The sequence below is a fragment of the Pongo abelii genome, chromosome 14, assembly GCF_028885655.2.
Source record: "Pongo abelii isolate AG06213 chromosome 14, NHGRI_mPonAbe1-v2.0_pri, whole genome shotgun sequence".
Taxonomy (NCBI): domain Eukaryota; kingdom Metazoa; phylum Chordata; class Mammalia; order Primates; family Hominidae; genus Pongo; species Pongo abelii.
In genome coordinates this window covers 102,596,863-102,624,018 of record NC_071999.2, presented here as the reverse complement: position 1 = coordinate 102,624,018, position 27,156 = coordinate 102,596,863, and the positions used below count along the sequence as shown (strand labels likewise).

General features: G+C 39.1%; 1 protein-coding gene and 1 long non-coding RNA gene across 5 annotated transcripts in view; one reads left to right on the top strand and one right to left on the bottom strand.

Annotated features, from left to right (window-relative positions):
- Nucleotides 1–27,156, bottom strand: part of HS6ST3 (heparan sulfate 6-O-sulfotransferase 3) — a 757,823-nt gene that overhangs the window by 396,359 nt on the left and 334,308 nt on the right. The gene's annotated exons all lie outside the window — the stretch shown is intronic.
- Nucleotides 1–27,156, top strand: part of LOC129049666 (uncharacterized) — a 35,221-nt gene that overhangs the window by 4,130 nt on the left and 3,935 nt on the right. For 2 of the 4 annotated variants that reach the window (XR_008512914.1, XR_008512915.1), the window contains exon 3: nucleotides 6,322–6,419. This is a non-coding gene — a long non-coding RNA (uncharacterized LOC129049666). Of the gene's footprint in view, nucleotides 1–6,321; nucleotides 6,545–7,864; nucleotides 8,174–27,156 lie in introns of those variants that run through there. The other 2 variants (XR_008512916.1, XR_008512913.1) reach the window with 2 other exon arrangements.

Below are 27,156 nucleotides of genomic sequence, written 5' to 3'. Positions count from 1 at the left end.
GATTCACTGACCTACCATTGAGCAAAACATTTGTTTCAGGTCAGAAGGGCAAGTTCCACATAAAACAACTAGTTGAGTCTTTGGAACATAAGGCATAAATATGGGGAAAGGACCAAAATAAAAATTACTGTCCAACCTGGGGATGCTCTTTGATGTGTTTTCTTAAAATCCAGGGTACATGTTTTATCTGTAGTTTTCATAAGTCAAATTACAGTTTTAGCAAGCAATATAACGTAATGTACAACACCTCTCATCTCATAGAAATTCTAACTTTTAAATTCTATCATCATTTTTACAATGGAGAAGGGCAATAAGTCATCCAACAATGCTCAATATATTTGGAAACTGTTTCTAAGAAGTAAGTCTCTTGTAATAAAAAGCTAGATAGCCTACTACTTGCATTCTCTATAATAATGAACATCTATATTGTTATAGTGTTCTGAACATTTAAATATATACACTGATTAGATATAGAGTTACACACATATATGTGAATATGTACATTTACGTATGCATGTATATACATACAGGAATATATATATGGAGGTATGGTCTCCTGAGGATAAATGTATTTGATTATTTGAGATTTAACATGGGCCTACCCTATAAAGAGATCTGCTTGGTAGCTTTATTTGGTAACAATGAAGCCATTGTCCAGGAGTAAACTAAGAGAGACAAAGTCCTGAATCGCGAGAAGTATCCTCCCTTATAGAACTCTGCAAGAAGTGTAATCATCAGACTGGTAGCAGAGGGATAAATTTTATTTCTCCCAGACTGGCATGTAGATGTCAGAAGGAGCGCCTTGGCAGTATCTTCCCGGGGTGGAAGGGGAGACAGGGTGTTTTTTTGGACACGAGTTCATAGTAAGCATGGTCATTCTAAAGACTTCCAGATTGTGCCAGGCACAGTGGCTCAAGCCTGTTATCTCAGCATTTTGGGAGGCCAAGGAGGGAGGACAGCTTGAGCCCAGGAGTTTGAGATCAGCCTGGGAAAGATGGTGAGATCTGGTCTCAATGAAAAATTTAAAAATTAGCCGGGTATGGTGGCATGCGCCTGTAGTCTCAGCTACTCAGGAAGCTGAGGCAGGAGGATTCCTTGAACCCAGGAAGTCGAGGCAGCAGTGAGCTATGATCACACCAGTGTACTCATGGTGGGCCACAAACTGAGACCCTGTCTCTAAAGAAAAGACTTCTAGAGTATACCAACTTATGCCAAAGGTGAGAAAAAATGAAAATAAAAACTATACCCCATCCAAAAATATATGCTCATTCTGTGACTGCTAACATGCAGGGCATGACATACAAAGATGAACTACACAAATACTGTCATGGTCTAACGCAGACAGGCAAACAATTTCAACACAAACTAAGTGCTACAGAAGAGATGTGGGAATACAGAAGGACACTTTGTTAGAGAGACATTAGGTAAGAGGGGTCCCCAGGGGAGGCCCTCTGGAGTTCAGCCTAGACAGTCAAGCGGATGAGGAGGAAGAGAAATTGCAGGGGTATTAGACAAGGAAAAAATCTACAGGGGCAAAGAGAACATGATTTATTAGAAGTATAAATGGCTTAGGGTGGATATCACCATTATTTTGAGTATTTATTAGGTGGCTTGCACTGTAGTAAACATTGGAAACACCCAGAAGAAAGCTGTGTTCAGGAGAGCAGTGACAAATGAGGACTGAAAGTTTGGCCAGAAGTAGACTGAGATGAGCATGCGGTGCATTTGGTTTGGTATTTAGCCATAAGTAATTTAAAAACCATAGAGTAATTTTAAGCGAGGGGAAAACATGATCATACATGAGAGAGAGACATTCTGGTGGCCTATATAAGGATAATGACAATGGTTGATTAAATTTTAAGGAATAGACACGATTAAGCAGGTGTATATAAGCGGCATAGAATTTAAGACAGTAAAATGTATGTTTAGTGGGCCGATTTTTAAAGGTAACCAAGAAACTTTGTGCCAAGAGAAAAAATAAGTTGCATATGCTCAAATTTTTAAGCTAGAACTAAAGATAAGAAGATTTGAGAAGGGTCATAACTCCGGCTTCAACCAGCTGCAATAACTATACCATGGACAATTAGGTGAAGCCTCCACGATGATAAAAGTTGGCTCTATGATTAGGAAGAAGAGCACCATCTCCTCAGACTATAATAAAGATACAGCTCTGATGAGTGGAGGAACACCAGGGTTCTTGGTCCTTGCACCAGTTTTGATAAAACGACACAGACACACATGGAGTGGTTTTAAGGAGCGGAAAGTTTAATAGGCAAGAAAGAAGGGAGAAGACAGAAGGAAGAAGCTCCCTGTACAGAGACAGACGGGGCGGGGGGGCTCCAAAGCCGAGAGAGGAAACTCCTACTGCAGGGTGGAAACCAGCCAGTTATATGAGGAGGTGGTCTGATTTGCATAGGGCTCAGGAGACTGGTTTGACCAGGCATGTCATTCACGTAGCCCTAAAAAAACTGGCCCGCCCACCCTACTCTTGTAATATGGAAATGCAGGGCGCCATGATGTTCTACACACGTGGGGATATGTGGGGGCAGCCATGTTGACAGGCATACGTAGGCCAAGGGCAAGAAGAAGGCAGCAGGAATCACCATGTTTGGGTGGACCCAATTTCTAACAGCCAGCATTTGCATGTCAAAGGTGGCTTTCCTGTTAGACAAGAAATGTTTCTGGAGCTGCTTTAAAAGAAACAAAAACTTCCCCAGGACCCCTTTTCCTCTCTATCTGCCTAAAATAATTTCTTAGTAACTCCTATAACAATAAGATGGAAATGAAGAAAATACAAAGATCTGGAGAGAGGGGTACACAAGTGCAGGTCTTCTGGGAGCTGAGGATGAGGTCTCAATGGGGATGAGAAGGGGAAGAGGAGGGGGTGAAGAAGGGCTGACTTTCGACAGTTATGGATGGAGAGAATGCATGAAAGCAGATGACCTTATTACGCCACTGAGCTTTGCCTCCAGAAATCGTTCAGCTGCTTAACTAGTTGAGCGGGACTAATAAGAAGATAGAAGTTGGTGCTTTGCTGAGGGTGCTCATCTAAGAGCCAGGGAAATCCCAGTCAACAGAACACAGGACAGCATGCAGGGTGATATGTGATATTGGAATAATTCAGAAATTAAGGGCTCTAGCTAAAAAATGGATAAGTTGGAGATTAAAAAGGTAGAAGAAAAAAGGACTTGAAGGCACACCTAGAGAAAAAGAGGTGTGGAAATGAGTGCGCTTCCTGGTTTCTGGCCAGAGAATGAAGTAGATAATAGTCTCACTATATGACCTAAGGAATTCAGGAGAAGGGCCACATTTCGAGGGTGAACTGCTTGCCTTTCTGGAACTCAGTTTCTTTACATAGCTATAGAATGAGGGCGTAGTCCTAGAGTGCTCTGATGGCCACACCAGCATTGGCTGTCTCTGTGAATAAAAAGTTAATTGAGAACATTCCACTTTCAGCCAATGGATCTCACACACTGCTCTCCTGGACCCATCAACATGCTTATTCTTTTCCACTGCCAAAGTTGCATAAGAACTCAGTAAAAAAAGAAACCGCCAGAATAAGAATAGCGACACCCAGTTCAAGGTTGTCAGGAGTACAGAACAATAGAACAATACCTGTGAAGAGGGAGGTCACACCAGAGATCCTGCCAATTATTTTCTCCTATCATTGTGAGAGTGGAAAAATACTCCCACTTGTTACCCTGCACCAGTCTTGTCACATATAAAGAGTTCTTTCTTCATTAAGTAGCAGAGATCAGAGAAAAGCATGCATATATGAAGGTGTTACTGCTGGGTATGTCAATATGCATAGTAAGATGCTGCTAATTAAATTTAGCCTCAGTTTACTGGTCTAAACAAACATGCCTGAAAAAAAATTTTAACTTACTTTGCAACTCAATTTTTTATAAAAGTATAGAGATTGAGACTGATATCCAGCTAACATAAATTCCATAAACAAAATATTTTTTACTTAAAAAAAACTTTTTTGTTTTTTTGAGACGGAGTCTTGCTCTGTTGCCCAGGCTGGAGTGCAGTGGTGCGATCTCGGCTCAGTGCAGACTCCGCCTCCTGGGTTCACGCCATTCTCCTGCCTCAGCCTCCCCAGCAGCTGGGACTACAGGCTCCCGCCACCATGCCCGGCTAATTTTTTTGTATTTTTAGTAGAGGTGGGGTTTCACCGTGTTAGCCAGGATGGTCTCGATCTCCTGACCTCGTGATCCGCCTGCCTTGGCCTCCCAAAGTGCTGGGATTACAGGCGTGAGCCACCGCGCCTGGCATTTTTTTTTTTCTTTTTGAGACAGAGTCTCAATGCTGTCACTCAGGTTGGAGTACAGTGGTATGATCTTGGCTCACTGCAACCTCCGCCTCCCGGGTCCAAGTGATTCTTATGCCTCAGCCTCCCAAGTTGCTGGAATGACAGGCGCATACCACCACAGCTGGTTATTTTTTGTATTTTTAGTAGAGACGGGGATTTCACCATGTTGGCTAAGCTGGTCTCGAACTCCTGGCCTCAAGTGTTCTGCTTGCCTCGGCCTCCCAAAGTGCTGGGATTACAGGTGTGAGCCACCACATCCAGCCATAACATTGTAATTTTAAAATTACTATTATTTTTGCCAAAGTGGTATGAAAGAAAATATATAGTATACTCTCATGGGGTTAATGTTGAGTGTTTAATAAATATTGCTTCCATACTAACAGGCTTTAGTTATTCTTTAAAAGGAGGCATTCTGGGTTTAACAATATATTCATTATCTGTAAGACTTCAAACTACTTTTTAAGTATAAATATTAAATGTAAATGAACTAAACTCATTTAGCTTTCATATACCTTGGATACAAACACCCATGTCAAGCATCTCCTGACACAGTTTTTACTCAACTGATTGTTTTATTTCATAAAAATCATAATAGCTTCAATGTTTTCTTCTTCAGTAAACACAGGGTAATATCTGGTTCAATGCTTTCCAGCACAAAATTACACTGAAGAAAGGCCAATGTAATAGGTTTGACCTATTATTTTTACCTATTTCTTTCCAATTTCCACAACCTATTGTACCATCCAGCATCTCTAATGCAGGGTAATTCATTTCTGACTCTACAATCAACCTCTAAATATGCTGAGGTCATTCACTACATTTGATACCCCCATTTTTTTTTAACAATTTCTCCTTCCACTTACATTATGCTTTTATTTAGAAAGAGCATAGTATGCTCTAAATCTTCTGATCTTCAAAGAGTATGTCTACGAGATTCAAGTGCAGTTTGAAAGTGAAAAAACAGAAGGCTGTAAAAGTGCTGTTTCAGCCAATGCCATCCATTCAGTCTGTAAGAAACTACCAGATGAATCCTTTGGTTTCACATCACCATCCTGAGAGAAATCACATATATAAATAGCATAGTAACAATACCTGTTTTATATACCATATAATTGTATTCTTTATCATGTTCAAGTCCTTTTATTGCTCATGAAAAGGTGAACTCTACTAAATATATTCCTACATAAGAAACCCTATCATTTTGTATCATATTGAACCCAGAAAGCGTAGTATAAAATATTGTTTATGCACAATCCCATTGGTGTTCCAATACAAAAATAAAAATTTTAAGATCCTAGCATTAAGAAATTAAGATTGATTAAATTATTAGGCTGTTTGCAATACTCAAATTTTGTTCAACTTATAGAAACAAGACTAAGAACTCACTGTTTAAGTGAATGTTAATTAACATGTAATGTGCATTAGTGGGAAATCATCATAATGAAATTTCCCTTTTGTTCCCACATCAGGGTCCATTCCAAAATACCCAGTTAGTGCCTTAAAACCTACACGCCATGTGAAATAGACTATTACTCCTGGTCATTCGCAAGAAGCCATAAGGTCTTACTTAGTCACACTGTATGGTGCTTCCCTTTATATACCACAGCCCCATGTGCCTGCCACATTCGAGAATTTCTTTTTAATTTTTTATCAAAGTTTTTTATCATGCCCATGATTTAAAAGAAAGTAGCCCAGAAGGATCTATAATAAAAGAAGAGTTGCCTGCTTCATACTCTATACTTTTCTCCACCAGTCCTCGTCCCTGCCATCTCTCAACTTTTCTTAGCTGTTACAGAAAGGTGTAATATGGAAATAATAATAATGTAAATAGCTCATAGTGAAGGTTAAGTGAATTCGTGTACGTGAATATGTACAGCAGCATCAGGATTGTGGTTCATACTATGTAAGTGCAATCTGTGATGATTAATTTTACAGTATCAGGACTGACAATATCAAGACCTAGGATAGTATGTGCCCCATAACTAGAACTAAGTCTTTTTCTACAGGTTGATTCCAAAAGCTGAAAATGAATAACAAGCACTTACTTTGCCATAACTACAGGGAAACCATTTACTTCTCCATTCAAGCAACAAATATTTACCAGGTAACTATTCAGGCTCAGACACTCTTCTACATGCCGGGAATAGAGTGGTGTACAAGGCCAACATAGTGCTTACTTTCTACTACTGAAGAAACAATAAATAAGTGAATAAATAATAATGCCATTTTAAATAGAAATTTGTGTTATGATTCCTTTTTTTAAATAGTGATCAAAATTAGGCTATATTTTAGTCTGCTTTTTTTTTTTTTTTTTTTTTTGAGATGGAGTCTCGCTCTGTCCCCCAGGCTGGAGTGCAGTGGCACAATCTCGGCTCACTGCAAGCTCCGCCTGCTGGGTTCACGCCATTCTCCTGCCTCAGCCTCCCGAGTAGCTGGGACTACAGGTGCTCACCACCATGCCCGGCTAATTGTTTGTAATTTTAGTAGAGCCGGGGTTTCACCATGTTAGCCAGTATGGTCTCAATCTCCTGACCTCGTGATCCGCCAGCCTCAGCCTCCCAAAGTGCTAGGATTACAGGCATGAGCCACCGCGCCCGGCCTAGTCTGCTTTTTTAAAGTGATTTTACATTTATAAAAAATGTAAAATTTTTTTACAAAAAAAATCATTTTTCAAATTTTACATTTTAAATGATTTTACATTTTAGTCTGCTTTTTAAAATTTGTGTTATGGTTCCTTTTTTAAATATTGATCAAAATTAGGCTACATTTTAGTCTGCTTTCTTTAAATAATGTTTTCTTGTATATTTTTCCTTTCTCTGTCTTTGTTGGGAGAATTATCCATTTTTTACCTAATATTGCTCAATTTCTTCTTCATTCTTTCTATGGATTGAAATTTTTTCCATTTTCTTAAAGTTGACCAGTCTCCTAATGTAATTTAGGATATTCATGCGTGGACCAGGATTTTTCTTGTAAAGCTGTTTGTTATTCCTAGAATTTCAGTGGGTTTTTTGGTTTGTTTTTCTCTTAAGTTCGATTCCTTTATCACGTTCTCAGACTTTTTTATTTATTTTTTTTTTTTTACTTCCAATTGTACTTTTTATCATATTGAACTGATTGTTTTCCCAGAACCCTGCTTCTGGAAGTCCTCTCTTCTTCTCTCACATCTGGTCTCCCTAGGTGTGCTACAGAAATGTCATCCTGCAGTTTTGCTTCTCCCTTGGATGCATGGCTATTTGAAACTCATAACTTCATTTTTTAAATTCTCATCCTCCTTTTTTCTGCTATGCATGTTCAAGTAACTTCCTAAGAAAGAGTGCATAACTGAAAATGACTTTATTCTGGTTTCCTGATTGATAATTTACCAGGACATAGAATTCTTGGCTGAGAATTCTTTCAGAGATGGAAGTCAGTGTTCAATTGCTTTCTAGGATCCAGTGTGCTGATGATGCACAGTCAGAGAAAATGTGGATCTTTTTTTTCTCTTAGTTAATAAGTTTAATTCTCTTCATTTAACCTTTGTGTCCTAAAGATTCAAAATGTTATTTTCAGCCAGGGGCAGTGGCTCATGCTTGGAATCCCAGCACTTTGGAAAGCCAAGATGGATGGATTACCTGAGCTCAGGAGTTCAAGACCAGCCTGGGCAACATGGTGAAACTCCGTCTTCACAAAAAATTAGTTGGGTATAGTTGTGCACACCTGTAGTCCCAGCTACTTGGGAGGCTGAGGTGGGAGGATCACCTGAACCTGGGAGGTCAATGCTGCAATGAGTCATGGTCACTTCACTGCACTTCAGCCTGGGAGACTGAGTAAGACTCTGTCTGGAAAAAAAAAAAAAATTATATTATCATTCAGATCAGCCCACTGTCTTTTCAATGTGAAAATTTGTGACAATTTTTAACTCTGGAAAATTTTCTTATATGATTACAAATTTATTCCCATTGATTTTTTCACTTATTAGTTTCTAGAATTCCTACCAGTTGAACACTGAACATTTATATATTGATTTCTGTGTCTTATCTTTTTCTCTTGTTTGTGTTTTCTTGTCTTTTTATGCTATATTCTCACAGATATCTTAAAAATTTAACTTCCAAATCTTCTATTGTATTTTGTATATCAATAGTAATATTTTTTACCTTTAGAAGCTCTTCTTTATTCCCTGATTATTCACTTTTACAGCATCATGCTCCTGTTTTATGGATGTAATATCTCACATCTCTCTGAGGAGGCCAATTATAACTTTTTTATTTTCTGTGCTTTCTGAACTCTGAATCACCTGCTTCCTTTAAGATTAGTTCTTTCCATGTTTTTGTAGCTCTTTCTCTGTAATGCTGAAGATTTTCACCAGCTGTCTTGGGCTTCTTTGCAGTGTTTATTCATAATAATAATTGTGTCTCTGTGTTCATGGGTGAGGCTTGTCAACAGGCCAATTCTACTTTAGGGTGAGTCAGTGAGGAGCCATTATTGTGCCAATGGCTCCTCAAGTACTGCTGGGTGGAGAGTTTTGCTCTGTGGCACCATCCCTGCCATTCATTTTCTTGATGCTTCCCGGTCTCCTACTCATAAAAAAAACAAAAGTATATTCAAATTTTTTCAAATCTTTATCTTAGGTTGGGCCACTGTACTAGAATACCATATACTGGGAGGCTTCGAAACAACAGCGTTTATTTGTCACAGTTCTAAGGCTGGAAATCTAAGATCAGGGTGCCAGCATGGTCAGGTGCTTGGTGAAGGCCCTCTTCCTGGTTTACAGACAGCAGTCTTCATGTTGAATCTGCATATGGTGGAGGGAGAGCCAGCTAGCTCTCTGGCTTATCTTATAAGGCTGCTAATCCCAACAGGGCTCTACCTTCATGACCTAATCGTCCTCCAAAGTTCCCACCTCCAAATACCATCCCATGGGGTTAGGGTTTCAACATAGGAATTGGAAGAGACAGAAACATTCAGTCCATTGCAGTCCTCCGTCTATTTCTTAAATCAACTTAGCAATAAATGCTGGAGAAAAGGTAGGGGGTAAAGGGATTAATTATTCCTCTGCATTTCTCACTGTCAACCTTTTTTTTATAGTCTCAAGACTATTTCTTATAGTCTTGCTGGGATTCCTTAAGTCAAACCACTGTAGTCTCTGCTGCTCTGAATAGTTATCAATACTCTTCCATTTTATATCATCCAAAAATTTCTAGAACCCCATTGTCCATGCATAGCCCCCTCCCCTTCTCTTCACTTTTATGTGATGATACCAGTTTTATTTCTTCAGTGTGGTATTAATAAATTCTCAAGAATAAGAGGAGATAAAAGCATATGCAAGCCATCTTGAACTAAGAAAACCCTCTTTTCTTTTCTTTCTTCTTTTCTCTTTTTCACAGAATCTCTCTCGGTCACCCAGACTGGAGTGCAGTGGCACAACCTCGACTCACTGCAATCTCCGCCTCCTGGGTTCAAGTGATTCTCATGCCTCAGCTGCCCAAGTAGCTGGGACTACAGGTGTGTGCCACTATGCCTGGCTAATTTTTATATTTTTAGTAGAGATGTGGTTTCACCATGTTGGCTAGTCTGGTCTCGAACTCCTGACGTCAAGTGATCTGCCTTACTTGGTCTCCGAAAGTGCTGGGATTATAGGCGTGAGCCACCGCACCCAGCCAACTCTCTTTATTTCTATACTAGGGAAAATTAACTTCAAGTTTAGCCTTAATGGCAAAACAAACAAACAAACATACACACACACATAAATAGGCAAGATCTGCCCAAAGAATACTTACTGGTATAAATGGAGCATATCACTCTATCAATATATCAGTAAATAAGCCCCAGGCCTTTTAGAAATGGTGCCAATTCACCATACTTAGAAGAGAGTTCTATTTCTGTCTGGTTTTGTCTACCCATCTAAAGCAAAAGAGAAAACTGACCAGTGACTACGCAAAATTACCCAGACTGCCTGACTTGAATTTATCACATAATTAGAATCCTCTCGTATGCAGGATCTTCTATTCACAATCTTCTATTCTTGTTTTGGCAGCTAAAACTCTGGTTAACCACACAACCCTAGCCTCTAGACATGTACTGCGTTAGCACTAACAGTCACATTCACACCTATTCTGAGTCAGACATCATTCCAAACATTTAACATATCTTAATTCTGTCAATTCTTACACAACCCTACAGAGGTAGGATTCTTATTATTCACAGTTTACAGGAAACTGAGGCACAGGTAGGAAGAGTAACTTGCCCATGGTCACACAGCTGCTAAGTGCCAGAGCCGTGAAATAAACGATACACAACTAGGTTCCAGAATCTGTATTCTCACCCTCTACACATGCTGTCTCCTCGCTGTGATTTACAATTAATTGATTTGAATTGCTTTGAATAAACCACTAAACATATGTCCCTTGGAATTACAGTTAGCATTTTATTTCTACATGACAAATGGAACCATCTTGCTGTAATTTAAGAGATTACCACAGCCAGTCTAAAATTACTATCTCACATTTTTATACTTTTAGAAATAGACATATTATCTGGACGGATCTTAACAGCTTTCAATGGTGTTATTGTATGTTTCTAATAGATAAAGATGACCAGGACCAACTGGTGATAGAGCTAGAACTAGAACCACAGTGTTCTGCTTCCTATTCCACTGTTCTTTCCACTAAAAAATGTGGCCCACACTCAAATATAAGATCTAATTGAAGATCTCTAGCGGCCACATATAACCATTTTTTTTTTCTTTTGAGACAGATTCTTGCTCTATCGCCCAGGCTGGAGTGCAGTGGCACAATCTTGGTTCACTGCAGCCTCTGCCTCCTGAGTTCGAGCGATTCTCCTGCCTCAGCCCCTTGAGTAGTTGGAATACAGGTACCAGCCACCATGCCCAACTAATTTTCTTGTATTTTTAGTACAGATGGGTTTTCCCCATGTTGGCTAGGCTGGTCTCAAACTCCTGGCCTCAAGTGATCCACCCACTTCGGCCTCCCACAATGCTAGGATTACAGGCAGGAGCCACTGTGCCCAGCCATAATCATAATATTTTAAATCAGAAAAGATCTCAGAATTCTGGACTACCTGGCCTTATAGACAATTTCTCAAGACATTTAAGAAGTTTCATTAGAGTCATCCAGGCATTATTGGTCAGGAACAATTAATTGTGAGGTCTCCGAGTAAACTCAGCATATTCTGACTGAAGTGGTGGCCACAGTAAGCCAGCTCCTCTGACTCAGAAATGTGAATAACAATGGAATGCCCAAAGTAGCTATTCTGTGATGAGCTACAGTGGATCAAATAAGAGCCAAGTACAGAGAGATAGAACACCAGACTAGAAGTTAGGAGCTTTGGATATGGCTTCTGGTTCCATCCCTAACCTTGTGTGTGACCTTGAATAAGTCATTGCACCTTTCTGGACCTTATCTGTAAAATAAGAATTTCACATAAGAGTATGCAGTATGGGCCTGGCGCGGTGGCTCACACCTGTAATCCCAGCACAGCACTTTGGGAGGCCGAGACAGGCAGATCACGAGGTCAGGAGATCGAGACCATCCTGGCTAACACGGTGAAACCCCATCTCTACTAAAAATACAAAAAATTAGCCGGGTGTGGTGGTGACCACCTGTAGTCCCAGCTACTCGGGAGGCTGAGGCAGGAGAATGGCGTGAACCCAGGAGGCAGAGCTTGCAGTGAGCTGAGATTGCACCACTGCACTCCAGCCTGGGGGACAGAGCGAGACTCCATTTCAAAAAAAAAAAAAAAAAAAAAACAAAAAAAGTATGCAGTATGATGAAACACTAAGTCAGAATCTAAGATTTTCATGAGAATATGGTTAAAATTTGTGCATGTAATACACCTTCAATTGCTCTTGTTTTATATACCAAACATGAAGAAGAAAGGACATCAAATTATTACACAGTGAATAGTGTTTTAAGACACAAGAACCAGTCTGAACTGAAAATAGACATCAGTCCCTGGACACAGTGGTGTTTATATTGAATGAATGAACAAGTGGCAAGAAATATATACGTTTAGAGCAGTGAAACTCTTAAAGATGAATGTTGCTGACATTTGTAAAGAGTAAGAAGTCATGACATCATAACAGAGTGTCCCCCAGCGAGTTCACTGTTAAGAGCGTTACTCCTTCCTAATACAGGTTGGAGATTTCCAATAACATTTGTCTGTGCCTCTGACTGTCAAAAGAATTTATTGTGTATTTACACAAGCAAGAAAGAAAAATTAGAAAAGAGACCAATCCTCATACTTTTTAACATGAAGAGTATCCCCAGTTGGGTTACTGAGAAAACAAAAGTTCCCCTAAAATAATTTAAGTGCCTTTTCATCAGATGTATTGAACTGTCAATAGCAGTTCTGTTTTCCCTAGCATGTTATGAACTGACTACAGCAAGGAAGATACTGAATAAGAAAAGGCAATGCCTCAATCTAAAATAATAATCTACCTTTGTATTCAAATGTCCCCCTCATTTCTGAAAACAGATATTGATAGTTCCCATCAGCCCTGTTTCTGATCCCTTGTTTTTACCCCATATCATCATGAAGAATGAGTTGTCAGATTCTCTGAATTTAATTCAAGAATTAAGCATCCTCATGTGTCCAGTGGTACACTAGCCCTGCTGGGAGAAAGATGTGGCAGAAAGGTGGGGAGGAGACTGGAAATGAGAAAGAAGTGATAGTATTTTCCTTGCCTTCAGAAAATGTAAAATCTTCAAAGCAAATAAGACTCAAAGAAGACAAACATTGAAGAGCCTGAATAATGAAACAAAGTAGCTGATGATACTCGGCAATTAGTATCATGAGCAACAAGGGACTGAGAATGACTAAGAAAGACATCAGTGCAGAATGGGTGGCCAGGGAGATCTCCTGGAAGGAGGGAAAATTAACAAGGTCATGCTGGAGAACGGGCCTGATCTGGATGTGCATGAAGAACAGGGAGGCATCTTGAGTTGGTAAATGCAGAACTCAAAGATCAAAACTTAGAGGAGTTTAGCATAGGAACAAAGAGAAAATAGACCACATGGTGACTTGGGTTGCGTGAGGAACACTCACAACATATTTGGTAGCTACTACAGCCTTCTAGAACATTGTCCTAAAATATGCTACCCCACTGAATTTGTGAGGAAAGCAAGAAGGGTTAAAAGAAGAATAGAAACAAAAATGGAGGTCCTTTTTCTGCCTTTAATGCCCTCCACCTAGAACTTTACCAATAAGCGTATTTGAATGTTCACTTTTGCTACAGGGGTTATATTAGTTTGCTAGGGCTGCCATAACAAAATACCATGGACTGGGTGGCTTAAACAACAGAAATTTATTTTCTTACGGTTTTGAAGGCTGGAAGTCTAAGAACAAGGTGCCAGCCCACACAGTTCTTGGTGAGGGCTCTTCTTCTGGCTTGCAGACAGCCACCTACTTGCTATGTCCTCACATGGCCTTTTATCTGTGAATGTGCACACCCTGTATCCTTTTTATATGATGAAATTTCTTCTTCTTATAAGGACACTAGTCAGGTTGGATTAGGACTCACCCTGATGGCCTTACTCTAATTTAATTGCATCTTCAAAGACTCTGTCTCCAAATACAGTCATATTTTGAGGTACTGGGGGTTAGGACTTCAACATATGAAGTTGGGAGAAGGAAACAATTTGACCAATAACATCGGTGTGTTTGGTTTTTAATCATCAAGGAAATGTCAGTGGTAACTGTACAGTACTGTGAAGAAAGCATGATACCATTGACATATTTGTGAATATGAAATTCAACTTTTAAAATATGGATTTATACAAAGGTACAGATAAATACATTCCAACGTAAATAGTTAAACTCCAAAATTTTCCAAGACTGAGGAGTTACAAATTTAGACCAGGAAATGATAATGCTGACCTTTGATTTCTCCTCTATAGGACTGATGAAATGTCTCGATAGATAAATTTGGTTAAAAGACTTTTTCTTAAAACAAATGACTGTTTCCAAGAAAAACATAAGGCAGAGTGATGTAGGAGACACAGCCATGAGTGCTTGGGCATTCTAACTTCCAGTTCCGGGCAGAAAAAGAGACATTCAAAGAGAACAACAAAGAGAAGAAGGATAATTAGGAAAGAGCAAGATCTTCTTTCCAAGAAAGAGAATGCAGCTAAGAGTTCAGATAAATAAGGCCTGGTACAACTACGTGACATGGTACTTGGGAGCTACTCATGATCTTCAGAACAGCAATGTTACTATAGTTGAGATCATTAAAGACAGATTTCATTGTTTGAAAGTGAATGGGAAATGAAGTACAAAGAACTCATGATTCTTTTCTAAAGTCTGATAAAAAAATGTAGTAATAACTTAGGGAAAAACTACACAGAAGTTTTGTTTTTATTTTTGTTTGCTTGTTTAAAGATCACACTAGAGTTTAACAGGTTGAGAGAAAGGACCCTACTTAGAAGTAAGGTTAAAGAATTAAGGGAATGAGGGAATTCCCCATCTATTCACTTAACCAATATGCGCTGGCTTCCTAGCACTATGCTTGTCGCTACCCTTCTTCGGCAGACTTACAGATTAGTTGGAATACAGACAATGGCCCTAAGTTATTTGTTTTAATGATCATATGTCCAAAGGCACAGAATACATGGGGAAAGGAGCACCTAAGTATCCAGTGGGAATCTGGAAAGGCCTCACAAAAGAGGAAGGTTGGCACTGAGGCTGGCAAGATGGGTATGTCAAGCTAACAAACCAAAGACACATTTCATGGAGAAGAGTCCAGTCAAAATCAGTCACGAAAAAAATATATACAGATTCCATAAAGGAGTTCACCTTGGAAGGGAATGAAGACACTTCTATCTTGGAAAGGAAGGAAAAAAAAACATGGAAAAAATATGTCAAGTTCTGAGAATAAATGAAGGAAAAATGAGGAGAATTTCTATCTGAGGCCTCCATTTTCAAAATTGTCTTTGAAACCACATGAGCTGTTGGTCAAATTTAACCACTACAACTTGAATTTTCACTTTTAAAATTTCCAGAGTGCTTCAAGGAATTTTTTAGCACTGAATATTGTCACCCTCAGGAAAAGAGAAAATAAGATGGACTGGGGTTAAGGATAGGGAGTAGGATTGCAAATTTACCCAGAGAGAAAGGAAAAAAAATTAAAGTTAGGCAGACAAAAATGGTTTTGTCCAACAAGACAAACAACTCCATTATAGGTGCAGCTAGGTATTATTTGATGAAGAAAGAAGGCATCCAATCTAGAATTCTTTCAATAAGCCTTTTTTATAATTTATAATTAATCAAGGGATTAATAATATTGCAGGGGGATAAAAAATGAACAGAAGTATTAGTGTACAAATCAGAAAATGATGATAAAATAAAAGATAAAGAATGTTTAGTTGTCATAAAAGCAATCAAGATAAAGATAATCTCATCTAGGTATGAGACCACCCAGAAAAGCCAGGAAGAAGGGTGGGCAGCTTGGGGAGAGAAGCCTGGATCTTGGCAGAGTTTGTGAGGTCAAGGGCTGGTAAGAGAAGAGCCAGGGCACCAGCACCAAGAAAGGGCTGTAATACAGACCTCTCTGAAATACATCCTGGTGCCCTTCAGAGCTGGTCTCCAACTTTGGGTGAACCTGAACTGTATTTGGAGGCCAATCAGTTGTGCAGGTAAAGGGCAAGGGGGCTGTAGGAAGCCATTTGGCTAGACGACTAAGCCCAGGGCCAAGGCAGCCACCAGTCAAGGAAGGAAGGGAGTTGGGCTACCACTGTGATAATTAGCATTGATGAACAGCAAAATAAGAAGAAAATAACCTGGAGAGTGTGTTATACCCCAGGTTAATATTAGAGTAGCAAGATAAGAAGAGAAATCCTAGGGGCATAATACACCTCAAGTTAATATTATAATACTAATATTGCAACCTGGGGGTGTACTATCAGTCTGTGAGGGCTGCCATAACAAAGGCTGAACAACTAAAACAACAAAAATCTATAATATTTTTCACAATTTGGAGGCTAAAAGTCTGAGATCAAGATATGGAGTAGGCAGGGTGTTTTCTTCTGAGCCCTCCACATGATTTGCAGATTGCTATCTTCTTCCTGTTTCTTCTCGTGGTCTTAACTCTGTACACCCCTGTATTAGTCTGTTCTCATGCTACATAAAGACATACCCAAGACCAGGCAGTTTATAAAGGAAAGAAGTTTTGTTTTTGTGTTTGTTTCTGACAGAGTTTCACTCTTGTCACCCAGGCTGGAGTGCAATGGCATGACCTCGGCTCACTGCAACCTCTGCCTCCAGGGTTCAAGCGATTCTCCTGTCTCAGCCTCCCAAGTAGTTGGGATTACAGGTGCCTGCCACCACGCCTGGCTAATTTGTGTATTTTTAGTAGAGATGGGGTTTCACCATGTTGGCCTCAGGCTAGTCTCGAACTCCGGACCTCAGGTGATCTGCCAGCTTCAACCTCCCAAAGTGCTAAAATTACAGGCATGAGCCACCACACCCAGCCAGGAAAGAGGACCACAGTTCCACATGGCTGGGGAAGCCTCATAATCATGCGGGAAGGTGAACAAGAAGCAAAGGCACATCTTACACAGTCACAGGTAAAAGCGCATGTGCAGAAGAACTCTCATTTAGTGCAGGAGAACTCTCATTTATAAAACCATCAGATGTCCTGAAACTTATTCACTACCATAAGAACAGTATAGGGGAAACCAACCCCAGGATTCAATTATCTCCACCTGACCTTACCCTTGACACATGGGGATTATTATAATTCAAGGTGAGATTTGGGTGGAGACACAGCCAAACCATACCAATTCCTGTATTCAAATTTCCTCTTCTTATAGGGATATCTGTCTTTTTTGGATTAGGGCTCACCCCAATGACCTCATTCAAATTTAACTACCTCTATCTTCTCCCCCACCTAAAGAAGCCACCTTGCTCAGCTGAGGGACTAGAACACATAAGTACAACCTTGTTATTGACTGTTTCTTATCAGAACTGATAATTTTATTATCGTTCAATTATTAGATCTCAAACAAAAAACAAAGAACACAGAGTGAGAGAAAAACAATTTTTTTAAAAGAACAAATTTGGTTTGTGACTTTAGCTAGTATTCCCAGCTTCAATTTTCTTACTATTTATCAGCCAAATAGGCCTGCCCAGGATTTAAAGTCAAAGATGAGAGGGAAAATTACCATGCACTCTTCTCTTACGACTTTCAATATTTTAAAAAGAGCTTAAAGACCTTTTATTTGATACATTTGCCAGTAATTGTCTTTATGGTTTTATTGGTACTAATTTCATGCAGCTCATTTAGAATGTCAAGCCACATATGCAACATGATAATAAAGTTATTATTACTTCATAGAGATATAATTATAAGTAATTTTGATTCTCTCATTTTCATCCTCTCACTTTCTCCTCATTCCTGCCCACGTTTTATAAGAATGAAGATGAGTTTGCTGACCTTTTGCTAAAGAACATTTAGTATAAGAAGGTGATGACTTCATCCTGATTGAGGCCTGTGAAACTTTTATTTTCTAGCTCCATTAGCTTTTTCAGAGTAAGTCTGGTTATTATATTACCGCATTACAAATAAACTTCTAAATTCAGAGAAGAATACAAATGCCACAAAACAGTAAATAACTCCAGTGATATGGGACTTCTTTTGGCCAGTGAACCAAGTTTCAGTAAAATGTTTGTTCCCTTTATTAACAATATACTAGAAAAGATATTTTTTAAAAGAAAAGAACAATGGGATAAGATAATTAAAATTTCCCATTATTTGGTAAAGATCTGATGACATACACCATTAAATATAATACTCTAAAGTTTCTCAGTATTAGGAAAGCAATATAAAATATATAGTAAATGTAATCTGTACCACTGAGGTAATTTGCATATTCCTACAGGGGTCATTAGCCATAGTTTTGAAGGGCCTTCTGAAACTATTAGTTTCTACATAAGAGAGCACCTTAGCTGGTCCAAGTTAGGGATAAGGTATCACTTTGGCAAATATTTTAGTTCCAAAAGTAAAGAAAAAAGGGCAAAAAGAAATGGAAGTTTCTATTTCCATACTTTGTTCTGGGAAGGGGCCAGAATAACACCCACTTCTGGTTGGAGAGATTTGAATCTGAAATTGTAAAAGCAGGAGAGGACCACTCATTTCAAAGATTGTACTATGAGGGAATGAAATGGATTAAGCAGAATGTACCTTAGTACATGACCATGTACTGACCATGCCTTTGTTCTGGAAAAGACACAGGTATAGACCACTGAGTTATGACTATATAAAACAAATAACCGATTGTACAGTGGAAAGTTTGAGGAGCTGGGGCTTTGAGGAACTAAGTTGCCCTGCAAGAGATGATCTATGTAGTAGGCAAGGGTTGCATCACTGAGTACAGACGTCTAATTGGACAAATAGTGATTGCCAACCATCACTTGTTCTTGTGGGCAACCATTTGCTTTATTCAAGCTGTCTGCTCAGGTAAGCAGAGTCCGAGAGCATAAAGAAGGTGGAAGATCTTTGAAAAGGAGCTGGACTACCTTGACAGAGCCCAATCTGGACTGTCCAGCAGAAGTCTAACACATGGCATTATGTAAAAATGAAATTCACTGATGCTAAGAAATGCCTCGATTAAAGGGCCTATCCTTTGTTTTTGTAATTCAGAAGAAGAAGATGTGAGGGAGAGGTTTAGTAACAGGCCTTGGGAGGGAAAGGTTAAAACCACACCCCTGTGGTGGAAAGCAAGATCTGAAGGGATTGGACATTCCCACTGTCAATCACTCTAGAGAGACTGACAATGAGATTTGGAGGAGGGAACTAAAGTGGAAAGAGAGAAGCCCTTTCCCTCTCTTGATGTTGTTTTCTTTAATTTCCTTTTTTTTTGTTTGGTTTTGGTTTAGGTTTATTTGTTGATGTTGTTGTTTGTTTGTTTGTTTTTTGTTTTAGAGACAAGGTCTCACTCTGTGTCCCAGGCTGGAGCACAGTAGAGCAATCTCGGCTCACTGCAAACTCCAAATCCTAGGCTCAAGTAATCCTCCTGCCTCAGCCTCCTGAGTAGCTAGGGCTACAGGCAGGTGCCACCACACCCTGCTATACTGTTTTCTGGAGATGGGCCTCTTGTTATGCTGCCCAGGCTGGTCTCGAACTCCTGTCCTCAAGCGAATCCCCCACCAACTGGGCCTATAGACATGAGCCACTGCACTGGGCTAAATGTTGTTTTCTTAGGCCTGGACCCAAAGAATCTATCTCAAGAGGTAGACATAAGTGGAGAGAAAATGTGCCTCTGAAACATGGAAATAGGAGGACGCTGGCAAAAGAGACCCTGTGGTCAAGTGGGGCTACCATGACAGAGGTGAGCAGAGCAGCACCTTCCGAAGGGAGTGGCTGAATTGACCTTCACCTTTGAGGAAACCGGCACTAGTGGTTAATGGGAAGTTGGCCTCAGGGGTGCCCTTACTCTGGGCCATTTTGGAACTCAGACTTTAGGGAATGGCTGGAAGTCCAGGTGGTAAAGAGATGAGCAGGGCCTTCTGAGACTAGCACAGAGGGCAGTGGTACAACAGCTGGAACCCAGGGGCCAACTTAGACACTTGGGATAGAGGCTTGGCTCATGGCAACAATGAGGGCCTCATCCCAGGAGAGCTCGAGGTCAGCTCTCTGAAGCGGAATGGACGGCCAGACAGTGCCCAGGGTAGCATCATAAGTTCATGGAGACACCGTCCTGGAAAGGTATTAGATAATGTAGGTAACCCTGAAGAATCCAGGAGGGAGGGTGTTCACCTACTACAGTTTGCCAAAGACAGCCGACTTTGAATTTGATTGCTAAATGTGACATCATTTGTATTCCCCAAACTGGTGAAACCTATGAGATGTAGGCATTACACTTAAAGTAAATAACTCCAATGAAGCCAGAAATTAGGTTCATTTTAATTTCATAGATAGAAAATCGAAAGACTGTGAGATTTCCTCAAACTAAAAAAGGGTAATACCCCAAATTAGAACTCAAAGCCTGTAGCATCCACAGCTATTCTAAGACACTAGCTGCAATGTTGTCTCAGAGGATGAACACACAGCAGGTACATTAAATCAAATTGTGAAAGCATAGTGATCAGCGTCAATTTAGATTCTATGAATGAGCCCCTATATTTTATCATGCCTTTCTGTCAGGGTTTATTATTTGTTAAGGGGTTTAAATCTACAATAGAAAAATATTTCTGTAAAATCCAGTAATACACAGTGGCTAACCATAGCTGAATTTTATAAACTATGATTTGTCAAATAATTCATGCTTTTTCCCAAACACAAGAGCCTGCATTATTCTGACAGCAAAAAAAGAGTTTTCTTGCTCCCTATAATTTTCTATCGAATCTACAGACTGTCTGCTTTACCTGAATTCTTAGAGGGTTAGGAATTTAAGCCTAAAAACCACTTTGTGATAGGAAATGTAAAGTATTACAGCTGAAGGGCTGAAAATATAATTCCTCTGGACTTCAAATAATACCACATATACACCAGCTCAGGTTGAGCAAAGAACACTGGACTCTTTAGACATGTCTAGGGAATGAACTTATACAGGGAAGAAAGTAGCCATCGATCAAACTAACAATTATTGTGCAGCAAGCTCTGTTCTAAATCTTCTAAATTTACATTAGTAAATCTACCAAAATTACATATAGTAGCTCAGTTAGCTCCCCCAAAAATGAGACTGTTAGTGTTTTCACGAGGGCTAAGTTCTTTGTCCAAGATCATGTAGTGGAATAGTAAGTTGGTATTTAAAACAGATATATCTAACTTCAATCCAATGTTCATTTTATAATATCACGTTGCTTCTACAGGTAACCTTTCTGGTATTTAACCACTGTTTCTATCAGGAAATTTTTATTCTATTCTAATCTGAACCTCATTCATTGTCACTTAAGCCTGTTTACTTAAAAGCTGTTCTTGTAAAGTTTCGAAACAGCTGGTCACTGTCCTTAGTTTAACAGCTCCTCCACATACAGTACTCAAAGATAATTAAATCCCCCATCAGCAATTTCTTCTTTTGGCTGAATAAGCCCTTTTCAATGTTTCTTTAAAAAAAATTTCTGTGCCTTTAAATATCTTGCAGCATCACCACAGCACGTTGACTTTTACAGCTGCAATACGGGCACGTGATTTTCTTATAGTCATTTATAACTACAAGGACCATTCCTACCAATCCCCATCATGTTCTTCCACCATCTTCTATTTACTGCTTAAGCAACTTGGTTCTCCCATTGAGCATTTTTGTCCTCATCGAGCTTCATTATGTTTGCTGTGATGGTTTTCTCCAATTTGCCAAGAAGCTGCTTCTATTTCTAAGGAGCACTGCAGAGCACTTGCATTCCTGGTTAAATCCTTTGCCTGTTCTATTTCAGTCTATGTTCTTACTTGATAAGCACCTGGAATGGGCTGAATTGCCACCACCAAATTCATATATTGAAGTCCTATCTCCTTGTACCTGACTTTATTTGAAGATGGGGTCTTTAAAGAGGTAACTAGATTAAATGAGATCATTGGGGTGGGCCCTAATCCAATGACCGGTGTCCTTTTGAGAAGAGGAGGTTAGGACACAGACACACACACAGAAGGTAAGACTATATAAAGACACTATGAGAAGATGGACATTTACAAGCCAAGGAGAGAGACTTCAAAAGAAACCAACCCTGCTGACACCCTGATTTCAGACCTCCAGTCTCCAGAACTCTGAGAAAATAAGTTTTTATTTATTAAACCACCCAGTCTGTGATAGTTTTTTTGTTTGTTTGTTTTTTGAGACGGAGTCTCGCTCTGTCGCCCAGGCTGGAGTGCAGTGGTGCGGTCTAGGCTCAGTGCACCTCCGACTCCCTGGTTCAAGTGATTCTTCTGCCTCAGCCTCCCGAGTAGCTGGGACTACAGGCGTGTGCCACCATTCCCGGCTAATTTTTTTGTATTTTTAGTAGAGATGGGGTTTCATCATGTGAGCCAGGACGGTCTTGATCTCCTGAACTTGTGATCTGCCCACCACATCTGTGAGACTTTCTATGGCAGCCCTATCAAACTAATACAGCACCCTCAAATGTGTCTCATTTCCCTAACTATTATTAATTATGTAAAGAACCCCACAGATACCAACATCATGTACCCCTTATATTGAAAAGGGTACATTACTTCTATGGTATTGTTGCCAAAAATGCCTAAACTCAATCTGTCCACGAGTAGGCATCAGATAATCCCAAATTGTGAGGTATTCTACAACACAACTGATCAGTACTCTCAAAGTGTCAAGGTCAAGAAAGCAAGACAAGTCCAAGAATTGCCACAGATTGTAGGAGTCTAAGGAAACATAAAAACTAAATGCAATGTGGGATCCTGGATTCGATCCTGGAACAGACAAAGGACCTTTATGGAGCTCTAGTGAAATCTAAACAAAGTTTATACTTTAGTTAACAGCATTGTACCAATGTAGATTTCTTAGTTTTAATAAAGGTCCTATAATTATGCAAGATGCTAAATATTAGGGAAAGCTGAATAAAGAGTATACAAAAAATCTCAGTTCTATCTTTGCAATGTTTTTGTAATTCTAAATTTATTTCAAAATTAAAATAATATAAATAATGTATTATAAAAGTAATATGTACTATGACTAATAATATAAAAATAAAATAACAAAATAAATGAACTAATAAAACACCACCAGTGGAGAAAAATCACATATTTTCATCATTGTGAAGTCTTCCCTGAAATAAACTCTATATTAAAAAAGGAGGGGAGAAAGAAGCTAACCTTCATTGAGATCTACTGATACTGAGTATTTGACAGGTACTATCTTATTTAATCCTCACAATAGCACTGTCACTTATAAAATGTGACATCTGGTGAAACAGAATCTCAAACATATTTCAGTGATTCATCCGAGGTCATATAACAAGTGATAGACTGGAATTCAGACCCAGCTCCATTTAATTCCAATGCACCATGTTTGTTCTCCTGGTTAAGTATGAATTTCTATGTCCCCACCAACTATACTTTCACCTAAGTATATCCGTTCTAACTATGGATTTCATTCTTAGCCGAATATTGGAATCACCTGGGAAGCTTTAAAAATTCCTGAGGCTCAAATCCTATCCCCAATTCTGCTGTCATTATTTCAGGATTTGATTGGACCTCAGAATTTTTACATTATCCCCAGATATTTCATATGTGTAGAGAACAACTCTACTAGTTTATCAATGTTAATGTTATACAGAACAGAACTAAAACCTTTGCAAAAGACAGGCAGTCATATTTATCATTTATTCAGGAGTAAGCATGTATCATCAAAATCAATTAAGTTCAACTTGTGCAACATACTATTTAAGGAAACAAGCAAAAGAAATTCTTTAAAAGACACATGGAGAACAGGGACCAACTTCAGAAGAGCTCTCATCAGCTAACTGCATAGAGCACCAGGAACATAGAAGCAGTTGACTCCAGAGATAAATCTCAAAACTCTTCCAATAAAGAGAAGAAAGTAGCAATCATTTTACTAAAAAAAGTCAAATGACTTACTGCCTCGGATTTTAATTTCCTCTAGTCCCTTTAAAATGGCAAAGGGAAACCATCAAGCTATGTACGACTCTAATTGAAAATAAACATTTTCCTACTTTTGAGTGGAATTAAAGCTGGGAAAAACTGAACAAGGTGAGGAATGAAACAGAAAGAAACATCAAGAAAGCTGCAATGAGAGTATTTGGAAACCATTCTGTTTGCTGAATTGTCAGCCATGCAAGCACTTATAGACAATTACAACCTTAGAAAACAAATAAAAAGTGTGTAAGTAGGCACTTTGATGCTTCCTCCTAATTATAGGGTTTGCGAGCTTGATTCAAAAAACACAAATAGAGGCAGTGCGAACAACAGTAACCCTGAAATTAGGTTATGAAGCTTATTAGCTTTACATAATTACACAGCTGTGACAGGTTGAAGAGACCCCTGCCTGAAGCTCACTTCCTCCCCTCTTTACTACTGGGTCTTACAGCAAGGTTGCCATTTTTTTTTTTAATTTTACACTTTTTAAAAATACAATTTAGGTTGAATCATGGACTAACCAATATTTGACCTACACAAGTGGCTACTTCCTATTTTGTGTTTCCATATGAAGCTCTCCTTCATCTCTCTTGGGGTTCTCGGGGGACACTGACTTGTTTTTCTCTAACTTTTTAAACATCCACAGCACCAAGCAGACTTGTGTGAATAACAGAGCATGCTCAGTAAGGGCTCGTGCAATAAATGAAAAAAATTCACCTACCTATAGGGAAAAGCTGTGTTTCCTAATATTTAACCTGTTGAAAAGCCCTGGAAGCCACCATTTGTGATATGTATCTCCCCCCAAAAAACCATTCTGGTAATTGGCCCGGACACCAAATTGTACCTGCAATTCAGCTGACAGTCTGGGGTTAGTAGAGAATGGTTATTTACTGTCCTGCCTGAGGTGTCTGTGCAGGGCTATGGGAAGGAGTAGGGTTAGGGTTCTCTCGCTGTATTTGCATACACATATACACATACACACACACACAGAAGGTTTATAATTAACTATTTTGCATATCTATGATTTAAATATGCAAATATTGATTTTTCATTTTTTTTACAAATAAGAAAGGAAACTCAGGAAAACAAGAGCAATTTATAAGAACGACATGAAACTAATATTTAGTTGACTAAAATTTTTACTAATGAAGCCTGTGTATGAACTTCTTTGTTGCATAAACATTTTATCTTTGAAAAGCCAAATATGGACTTGGCAGATGTTCTCATATATGCCAAAGAGAGATTTCTTTAGGACATTTAATTCAAAAAAAAGAGCAGAGCTCTTCAAGGCTTTAGGCAGCAAACTGCAGGATATAATAATAAAAGCTCACATTTATTTAGTGCTTGCCATGCTTCTGTACTAGCACTTAAAACATTTTAGCCATCTAATCCTCACAATGATCTAAGAGGCTGGTACCATGCTTATTCCCATTTAACAGAGAAGAGGCTTCGACAGGTTATTTGCCTATAGTTACATGCACATAGAAGGCAGAACGTGGGCTCTCACCCAGGTAGGTAGTCTCTCACTAGGGCTGGTAATCATACTTACCCCTCTCCTGACAGATAGATCATATCAGCAAACCACAACTTCTCTCTCTTTATCCCCCCAAAAATCTGCTACAATATTCATCCACAATAATATTCCAGAATTACACATCTCATTTGTATATTATTTTGATGTGTAGAGTAGGTTAGTGGCACCTATCTTGAATATTGCTCAATGGAAAAAAAATGAGGGCCACCAATCTTATATACCAGCATGAATTATGTTTATTTTATTATGTGATCAATGGATTGAATGTTTATGTCCCCTCCAAATTCATATGTTAAGTCCTAATGTGCAGTGTAATGGTATTTGAAGATAATTAGGTCACGAGAGCAGATCCCTCATGAATGGGACCAGTGCCCTTATAAAAGAGGCTGGAGAAAATTCCCTCATCCCTTTTGCCATATAACGACACAGAAAAAGTCACCATCTATGAACCAGGAAGTGGGCTGTTAGCAGACACTGAACCTATCAGCACCTCCATCTTGGACTTCCCAGCCTCCCAAACTGTGAGAAATAAATTTCTATCATTTGTATGCTATCCAGTTGATGGTATTTTGTTACAGCAACTCAAAGGGACTAAGATGTCACTTCAGGGTTTATTGTAAGTTCAAAACAAATAGTGTGCCCATTTAATGTATATAATATTTCTAAATGAAATACTAACAAATGACTTCAGGCTTTATATTTTAAATTTATGTAATTGTGTTTTGTGTTTGGAAACTTATTCATTGAAATCATTTACAGGTATAATGATTCAACACGAATTGGCTGGACTTAAGTTTCATTAAAATAAAAGTGAATATGAATGAAGACATCTTCATTTTAATTGGAAATATTCCATGCTTTTGGAATTCGTTTGTTTGGTGATGTCAACTGTGGCAAAAAACTTATCTCTAATAAATATGGTCATTGTAATTGGATTTCATATTACTGAACTAGCTAGATGAAGATGATGCTTTATGGGAAATATACACTTGTAATATGAATATGAATAGTCCCTTAGGTAGTTTTGAATCCAGTCTTTATGAAGTGTAAAATTGGAATAACAGGCTTAGAATATTTAATGCATGTGGATAATTTGGATTGTTGCAGCCAAGATACAATCGCATGTTTCGGGAATAAAACAAGTTGGAAACCCACAGGTCATGCTATGCAGTCACCTAGAAATATGGCAGTGACCTCATAATTGACCTTACTTCCATGTTCATCACCCCTTCTAGTCTATTCTCAACACAGTATCCAGACTGATCCCTCTAAAACCTACATTAGAGGAAGTGTACCATCACAGGGAGAATAAGACAGAAATCCTTACAGCAGCCAACAAAGTACAGCCTCCATTCTGCTCCAGCCACACGGGCCTCCTGGCTGGTTCTCAAACTTGTGGGGCGGGCTCCTTCCACAAAGACTTTGCACCTACGCTTCCTTCTGCTTGGAATGCTCTTCCTGAAAAAAATCCAAATGGCTGGCACTCATTTTTTCCAGGTACCCAAATGTCACCTCTTCAGAGGTTTTGACTGTCCACCCCATCTCAGACAGTCACCCTCACTCCACCGGACCCCAGCACACTCTCCAGCCAATCTACTCACTTTATTATTTTCACCATGCTTGTTACTACCCGACAGCATCTACCTTTATTTTGTCATCTCGTGTCTTCTCCACTAAAAAATAAGATCACCAAGGAAAGAAACTTTTTTTGGACCCAGGACCCAAGACGCAGAACAGTGCTAGGCACGTCATGGGAATTCTCCAAATATGTTT